This window comes from Enhydra lutris, unplaced genomic scaffold (assembly GCF_002288905.1).
Source record: "Enhydra lutris kenyoni isolate GAN:26980312 unplaced genomic scaffold, ASM228890v2 scaffoldscaffold5, whole genome shotgun sequence".
Lineage (NCBI taxonomy): Eukaryota > Metazoa > Chordata > Mammalia > Carnivora > Mustelidae > Enhydra > Enhydra lutris.
Window position 1 is genome coordinate 1,756,209 of NW_019154089.1, and position 7,965 is coordinate 1,764,173.

General features: G+C 45.6%; 1 protein-coding gene across 1 annotated transcript in view; it reads left to right on the forward strand.

Moving 5' to 3' along the window:
• Window positions 1–5,028: 5,028 nt before the first annotated feature.
• Window positions 5,029–7,965, forward strand: part of LOC111141025 (SIL1 nucleotide exchange factor) — a 224,463-nt gene continuing 221,526 nt past the window's right edge. Inside the window, exon 1 of the mRNA XM_022493351.1 lies at window positions 5,029–5,168. The gene's annotated coding sequence lies outside the window, so the exon portion shown is untranslated. The remainder of the gene's footprint in view (window positions 5,169–7,965) is intronic.

Here is a 7,965-nt window from a genome sequence, read left to right on the forward strand (position 1 = left end):
ACATGCACAGAGCCAGCCTTATTCTCCATATGTGATCTCCCAAAGCTTGCGTGCTTGGGAACCTTTATGAGGGACAGTGTCAGAGGAGGGAAATGTTCTCCCCTCATTGACTTACTGACCCAGGACCATGCTAGCATGTGCAGGCATGGTCAGTCACTGTGCCTGTCACACCCGGGAGTCCCCTACAGCAGACAGCATCCCATCTGCAGCTCTCTGCTTGGAGAAGCAGCCCTGGCCCTTGTATGGGGGAGGCACGGATTGGACTGGGAGAGGGCCCACACAGGCTGCCCTACAACAGCCCTGCAGTGGCCTTGTTCTTAAGGATCTTCCAGGTGTGTGTGGGTGGGTCGAGATTGCAATGAATTGTTCCAGTCAACTTGGTTCAGCCCAAATTAGGAATGTAGAGTTAAACCATCTTGGCCAGTCAGACATCTTGGTGTGATGCAGAAGACAAGAGCAAGAGGACAGGTGGTCCATGAGAAGGAGAGATGAGAGAGTAGCCTGTCTTTAGACCCCCTTGCTTCCAGCTCCAGTCTCTGCCTGTCTGTATTTACATAAGCCCTTTCTAATGGATCTGGACAAACTTGTACTTCTCTGTATGGTAAAGGAGTGAAGAATTTGGAGGCTTGAGGAAGAATCCAGGAAGAGACAGAGATGTGAGCTGGCTAACTGGGTACCATCCAAGGGAAAGAAAAGGTAAAAATGATTCACAGAGTGATGGAAGTGAGACAGGGACTTGGGAGGAAAGAACTGCTCAAGTAGGCTTCCAGGTTGTCTGCTGCGGGGTATGTGGGATTAACATTCTCCTCCATCACGCCTGTGACACCTGCAATAAGTTCTGCATTTCACACTGATGGTTGTGCATCCATGGGTTCTTGGTGGGGAAATGGAGCAGGGTGAGGGGACAACTCACATCTAGATTATACTCCATCTGCTCCCAATCTGGTTTTCTTAGGGTCTCTGTTTGATGTTCAAGGCTGCTCTCTAGTGTATGCCTTCATGTTTCCCTAAACACATCTAATTATGTAATTATGTAAGAGATATATATGTGACGAAGGGCATGGCATTAGGTGACATGTTCGTATATGTGAATGCAGGATGTTTTCATTTATGTACATGTGTAAACACATCTGTGCACTCTGTATGACTCTGGATGTGTAAGCTGTGTGCACGACTGTGGGTGTCTGTGACAGGGTGTGGGGCTCGTGGCTATTCTCCAGAGATGGCTGCTGTGATACATCCCCTCCCACATGTTCTCCTTACCATATGATGTCAACTTCTTTCAGAGAGAGAGAGTTTCTCCTTCCTTTTCCTTCCATGTAGACAGACCTCTGTGACTCCCTCAACCAACAGAACATGGCAGAAAAGATGCTATGTGACTTCTGAAGCTAGATCATAAAAATACCACGCACTTTTATGTTTTGTTCCCTTGGGATGCTCATTGTTAGAAACCAGCTATCAAACTGTGAGGAGGCCAAGCAGCTATTGGTAGAGGCCACTCGTCATCTCCTGGATGACAGTAACCAGTGAAGGTCCCAACTGACATCCAGAATCAGTTGCCGGCCATGTGTTGAGCTTCTTGCCTTCACTGAACCATGCCAGCTGACAGTACACAGAGCAGAGTTGGTTCTTCCCTGCCAAGCCCTACCCAAACTGCTAAGTAAATGATTATTTCGGGATGCTTAGTTATGCAGCAGTGGCTAACAGGAACAGGGCTGTAGCGGTGGCTGCCCTAACTGTTTGTGTTCCTGTGGTTGGCTGTCTTTGTGGGTGCCCGAATTTGTGTCAGATGTCTGTGTCCCTGAGTAGGTGTTGTGGATGAAGGTGTTTCTGGAGACAGAATCGTGGTTCTTGGGGTTTTGCTTTGGCCTCAGTGGGAGCTGTTTGGTGAGAACCCTTTGAAATCTTGTCTGTCTTGTAGGTCTCTTCTTTTAAGTGCTTTTCCTTTGAACCAGAGAAACCTGTTTAGCTGAGGGCAAATGCAGCTTAAATTTACTGATTTTCTGGTCGAAGCCCCCTGGAGCTGCCAAGGCCTTGTAGCAGGTGACAGCAGGTGACATGTGAGGTCTCACAACCCTTTCACAGGGATTGTTTTGTTATTTTTCCTTTTCTGCTAATGAGGCCTTCAGAGATGAACCTGAGACAGAGGAAAACACAGTCACTGGCATCCTTGATATTTTCTGGAGTCAAGATACCTAGAGTTCCTGAGTTCCACCAAGGAAGCTGCTTATGTGGACTCAGATGTGCCCAGGTTTCAGTGTAGAGATCATCTGGTTTCTACCATGCCTTGGCTGCTGCCACCCATGCCATCTGTGTGCAGCCCAGGAAGTGGAGGACCCTGCTTTTGAAGGCCAGTTCCTCTTGGTCTCCTTGGCAGTGCCCCTCAGCTTCTTGCTTGTTCTATGTTGGCAGCCCTACTCAGCTTTTCTGGGAACACTGAGAGCTCTGACTCCATACTCCTGCCCTTGCACCGTCTCTCAGGACCTCTAAAGTGCTATTGTTCAATAGAGCTTTCTGTGATGACAGAAATGTTCTATTATCTGTGCTGTATGGTATGGTAGACATTAGCCACATGTGGCTCTTGAGCACTTGAAATGAAGCTACTATGACTACTGAGTTTTAAATTTTATTTCATTTTAATTAATTTAATTAATTTAAATCTAAACACTACATGTGGCTGTTGGCTACCATATTGGACAACAAAGATCTGATGAGTTCAAGTAGTTTTATTTTATCTGCAAAATGGGAATAAAATCTGCCCCATCTGCCTCACAAGGCTGTCTGGAGCAAACAAGATGATGAATGGAGAAAAGATGTACTCACATAAGGGATTTGGAAAGAAAGACAGCAGTGTGAATTGAGTGGGGTTCTTATAGCTCTGTTAATATTTCTGTTTTATAGTCCTTGTTGGACAGTGTTGATTTGATCTGTTTACCTTTCTGTGTCTCTTATCTGACCCTGAGCTCTTTGAGGGTAGGAACCCAGTGAGACTATTTCTGCCCAATTCCAAGAGTAATTCAAGGAAACAGAAAAGAGACTTCTGTGATCCCATCACCCATTCTGTTCCCTAGACTTCAAACTTCCCACTTTTACAGTGGTCCTCCTTGTTTGCTGGCCATGAAAGTAGGGGCTGTCTGCTTAGGCCTAGCCCTGCACACTCGTTTTAGCAGCCGAGGCGGCTTGAGGTCAGAGCTGGTTCTCCTAGGAAAGTGGTCCTCAGGTCTTTTCAAGGTTTGGGGGACTGGCAGGGCTCAGAATTTCCCTTCCCCATACACTTTACCCAGTTAGCTCTGTCCCAAGAAAGAAGCCAAGCTCCTGAGTACTGGCATCTCTGTGTCCAGCTGGACTCTTCTCTTGGCCGATGCATTTATTTATTCATTCTAACATTTGAACTTATTTTATTTATTTATTTATAAAGATTTTATTTATTTATTTGACAGACAGAGACCACAAGTAGGCAGAGAAGCAGGCAGAGAGAGAGGAGGAAGCAGGCTCCCTGCCGAGCAGAGAGCCCGACTCGGGGCTCCATTCCGGGACCCTGAGACCATGACCTGAGCTGAAGACAGAGGCTTTAACCCACTGAGCCACCCAGGTGCCCCGCTTATTCTATTTATAAGCATATTACTCTGGTAGCACTTTGTTAATGTCTTTTTATAACTTGCTTCAGGTGCGATTTTAATTTATATATTCATTCTGTGAATTACCATTGTGCACTTTTGAACGTTTATTATTTATCTTCATGGTACTAGGCAGTGACACAAGCTAGAATTATTCCTGGGCTACTCTTGCTAGCCTCCCGGGTGTTCCATGGAAAAAGTGAGCTGATAGCTGTCCTTTCCCACTTAGTCCCAGGAAAGTGTTCTATGCAGACTTTTCTGGGAAAGAAAGAGAGAGAGAAAGAGAGGAAGGAAGGAAGGAAGGAAGGAAGGAAGGAAGGAAGGAAGGACCCCCACCCCTAAAAAAACCTGTCACTTCCCACTCAACTATTGCCCAAAGTCTTGTTCTCCTTCCCTAGGCTACTAACCAAAGTTTGCTCACAGCTGCAAAGTCAGTTTCCCATCTGTTTGAAGTAAACATAATCAAGAAAGTAGATCAACTGTTAGAAGCCCAATCCGGAGACCCATTGATTGTTTCTTCTTGGAAAAAACCTGCTATTTGGGGGAAGTTACAGCTTGTTTGGATAGTCGTTTTCTCCACTTCTGAATGTCCAGGAATCACTATGTCTGGACTCTCAGGTCCTGAGGGAGCAAGCACTCCATTTTACTTGTCGGATTAAATGCCTCTGGTCAAGGGGAAGGTCTTATCATCGAAAGAGAAGGGGACTTTGGGAGTCACCCAAATCTGGCTTATATTCTCAGTTTTATTACATCCTGACTGTGACTTTGTACAAGTTCAACTTCTTTGACCCTTAGCTTACCCATCTATAAAAAGGACGGGACAGTTCTGATCTTCAGAAGTTATTATTAGTAAATATATATGCAACACATGGCCCATAAGATATTCAGGGGGTAGAGGAGAATTTGAACTGTGGATGACTATAACTTTGAAAATGATTGGTTGTGTCAATTCACACAGTACGTAAATATAAAAGCTAAATGACTTCCTCGTGACCTATCTGCACGAATTTTCAAAGGACTATTTTTAATGCTTGAGACTCGGATGTATCCCACACTGTGCGGCAACAGTTTGATTTTTCTTTACGCCTCACGACCTCTGGTTTCATCTGTTGTTCTTTCCGCTAGGAAGAAATTAGACTGTTGGGAAATCAGAGATGAAACTTCAAAGTCCCATTTTAGTCTGGCTTGGAAGCAAAATCAGGCCCGTGGCGATCTCCTTCAGACGTGTCTCACTCCGGCGGAGGGGTACAGGGGAGGAGGGATACAATGGAAAAGGTCTCCATCACACGTGCGTTAGAAGAGGAGACTTAGCAGAAGCAGGGGAGAGCGGCGGGGTTTAACAAGCTCGCTAGCAGGAAAGGGAGGGAGGAGGCCGCGCGTCTTTTCTGGAAGGCGGCAATTGGGCGAGACTGCCAGTGACGCAATAACTGCGCGCTCACAGCTTCAGAGGATCGCCGCCGCGTCTGCGCAGGGGGAGCTGGTTGCCGCTGCAGCCGCCTGGAATTGTGGGGGTTGTGTCTAACCCCTCGGCTGCCGGGCAGGAAGCCGAAGGTAGGGGCGAAGGGGCCGCCCGGCCCTGGAGCTGGGCGGGAGTCTCGAACCGGTGTCCTAGCCTCTTCCCACAACTGTTCCGGGGTCCCCACACAGGACACCTACCCCCACCCCCAATACATCTCCTTCTTCCAAAGCGGGACGACCAAGCGAGACCTGGCCTCAGCCCAGGAGTCGCCTTACCTTCCTTTTTTGTTCACAGCGTCTCCAGTAACTTTTTAAAAAAAGTGCCAGGGTATGGGGTGGTGGGAATTTCGAGACTAGCTTCTGATTCTCTGTTTCAGCTTCCTTTTCTGTTTCCTTCTCCCACCCTGTTTCTGCATCTAACCGCTCCTTTGCTGACATTCTGGTTCTTGGCCGAGGCCTCGATGTCTCTTCACCATATGGAATTGACCATATGCCTTCGTCGTATTTCCACGCCTGACTTGTCTTGTCCTTTTTCCTCGTAGATGGAAGACTTGTCTTTGAAGTGCGGATTTTACACTTTGGTGTTTTTCAAATCACCTAGGAGGTTGTGTACATCACTGGCCTGTACTCAGGGATTTCATTTAAAGTAGAGTATGGGCACCTGCAGTGCTTCCCAGGTGATTCTGATGGTCCTGAAATTCTTGCTTTGAGAGTCTCTCCTATAGAAGACTGGAGGGAATCTGTTGCCATAGGAGCTCCTGAAATGGGTCTCTAGGTGGGAAAGAATACCTAACACCTGAGAGGCCATTGGGGGTTTCTTTGCATTCTAGAAGGTAGAGGTATTTAAAAAAAAAAAAAAAAAAAAAAAAAAAAAAAAAAAAGCCCTTCACACCCCCCCCTGCATATGTAATGTCAGTTTTCTACTAAAAAGTTTAATATCTGGCATTGACTCCAGTTTGTGTGGCTTTCTGACCTCAGTAAAACAAAACCAATCACAAACTTCTTTGGGGGGGATTGAAGGGGTTAGATTAACCCAGAGGAGATAGGCAGGAGGAGAATGAATCTTCCTTGTCTGCTAAAAAAAGAAACTGATGTGTTTATAAACAGTAACAGTGTTTGTTTTGACAGTGTAAAAGTTTTGTTTTATATCTTTGTGTCTTTTTAGCTCCCACCCGACCCAAGCTTTTTTTGTTGTCTGATAGAAATATAGCCAGATTTGGGGTTTGGATAGGATTTTGATGGGTGCCAGGGTATGAGGATGTTAGGATTGATGTATAATATGGATTTTAAGTTGGTGTGTGGTTTCAGTTGAGAATATGGCCCTTGGGGTTTGTTTTTTTTTTTTTTTAAGATTTTATTTATTTGACAGCGACACAGCGAGAGAGGGGAACACAAGCAGGGGGAGTGGGGGATGGAGAAGCAGGCTTTCTGCCAAGCAGGGGGCCAGATATGGGGCTTGATCCCAGGACCCTGGGATCGTGACCTGAGCCGAAGGCAGATGCCCAACAACTGAGCCACCCGAGAATGTGGCTCTTAGGTTTTTAAGAAAGTGTTGCCACATTAGATGTATGTTTTTCTTTTGGTTGTTTAATGAATTTAATCTGCTAATTATGTGGTGTTCTGAAGTGAAATTGGCTACAGAAAAGACTTATTTCCCCCATTTTACAGAGGGTAGGAATGGGGAATATGTTAGTAAGGCGGTGGTGATCCAGGAATGAAAAGTTGCCTTGTTCTTGGATTCCTGCTTTCTTGACCTTCCCTGGTGTCTTTGGAGACCAGTTATTTTCTGTAGAGGCCAACTTTGACCTCTGGTGTGTTTCACTGACCCAATAAAAGGCTAGTGAAGTGAAACTGAAAAATTAACAACATGAGTTTTAAAGTAAACATGCTAGAACTTCTTCATTGAGTACTGTTCTCCTTTAGAGTGGTATGCGTAGGTGTGAGTGGTGGGAGTGTGGCCTTACTTAAGTGATCTGTCATTGTCTGAAGCAGTTTTGAAAATCTACCTCTGAAATTGTCTTCAGAGATATTTTTGAACCGTATTAGTGATAAGTTTAATTAATACATAATACCATACTGTTGGTTTTTTTTTAACCCCAAGTGGCATGGTTAAAGCCACTTTCACCTGACTTGTCTTCAGATGAGTAAAAAGCTCTTTTGAAGTGGACTTAATAGATTTTTGGTGTGTGGTGAACATGTTTTGAATCTATCACTTACTAGCCATATGACCTTGCACAAGTCACCTCTCGGGCTCGGTTTTCCAATGCATAAAAATGGGACTACTAGAGCACCTGAACCTGGCTCAGTGGGTGGAGCATGTCTCTTGATCTTGGGGTTCTAAATTCAAGCCCTATCTTGATTCTAATTCTCAAAAAAAAAAAAAAAAAAATGGGAGTGCTTACTTGGAAGAGTGGTTAAATGAGGAGGAACCCATTAACGGACATAGGAATGCAGTAACTTTCTACCCTCAAAGAATGAAGATTTACGGGCGCCTGGGTGGCTCAGTGGGTTAAGCCGCTGCCTTCGGCTCAGGTCATGATCTCAGGGTCCCGGGATCGAGTCCCGCATCGGGCTCTCTGCTCAGCGGGGAGCCTGCTTCCCTTCCTCTCTCGCTGACTGCCTCTCTGCCTACTTGTGATCTCTGTCTGTCGGATAAATAAATAAAATCTTTAAAAAAAAAAAAGAATGAAGATTTACTATTAATGAGAATAGTTTTTGAAAAATGAGTCTTTTTTTTTTTTTAAGATTTTATTTATTCACTTGACAGAGATCACAAGTAGGCAGAGAAGAAGGCAGAGAGAGGAGGAAGCAGGCTCCCCTCTGAGCAGAGGGCTGATGCGCGGCTGATGCGCGGCTGATGCGCGGCTGATGCGCGGCTGATGCGCGGCTG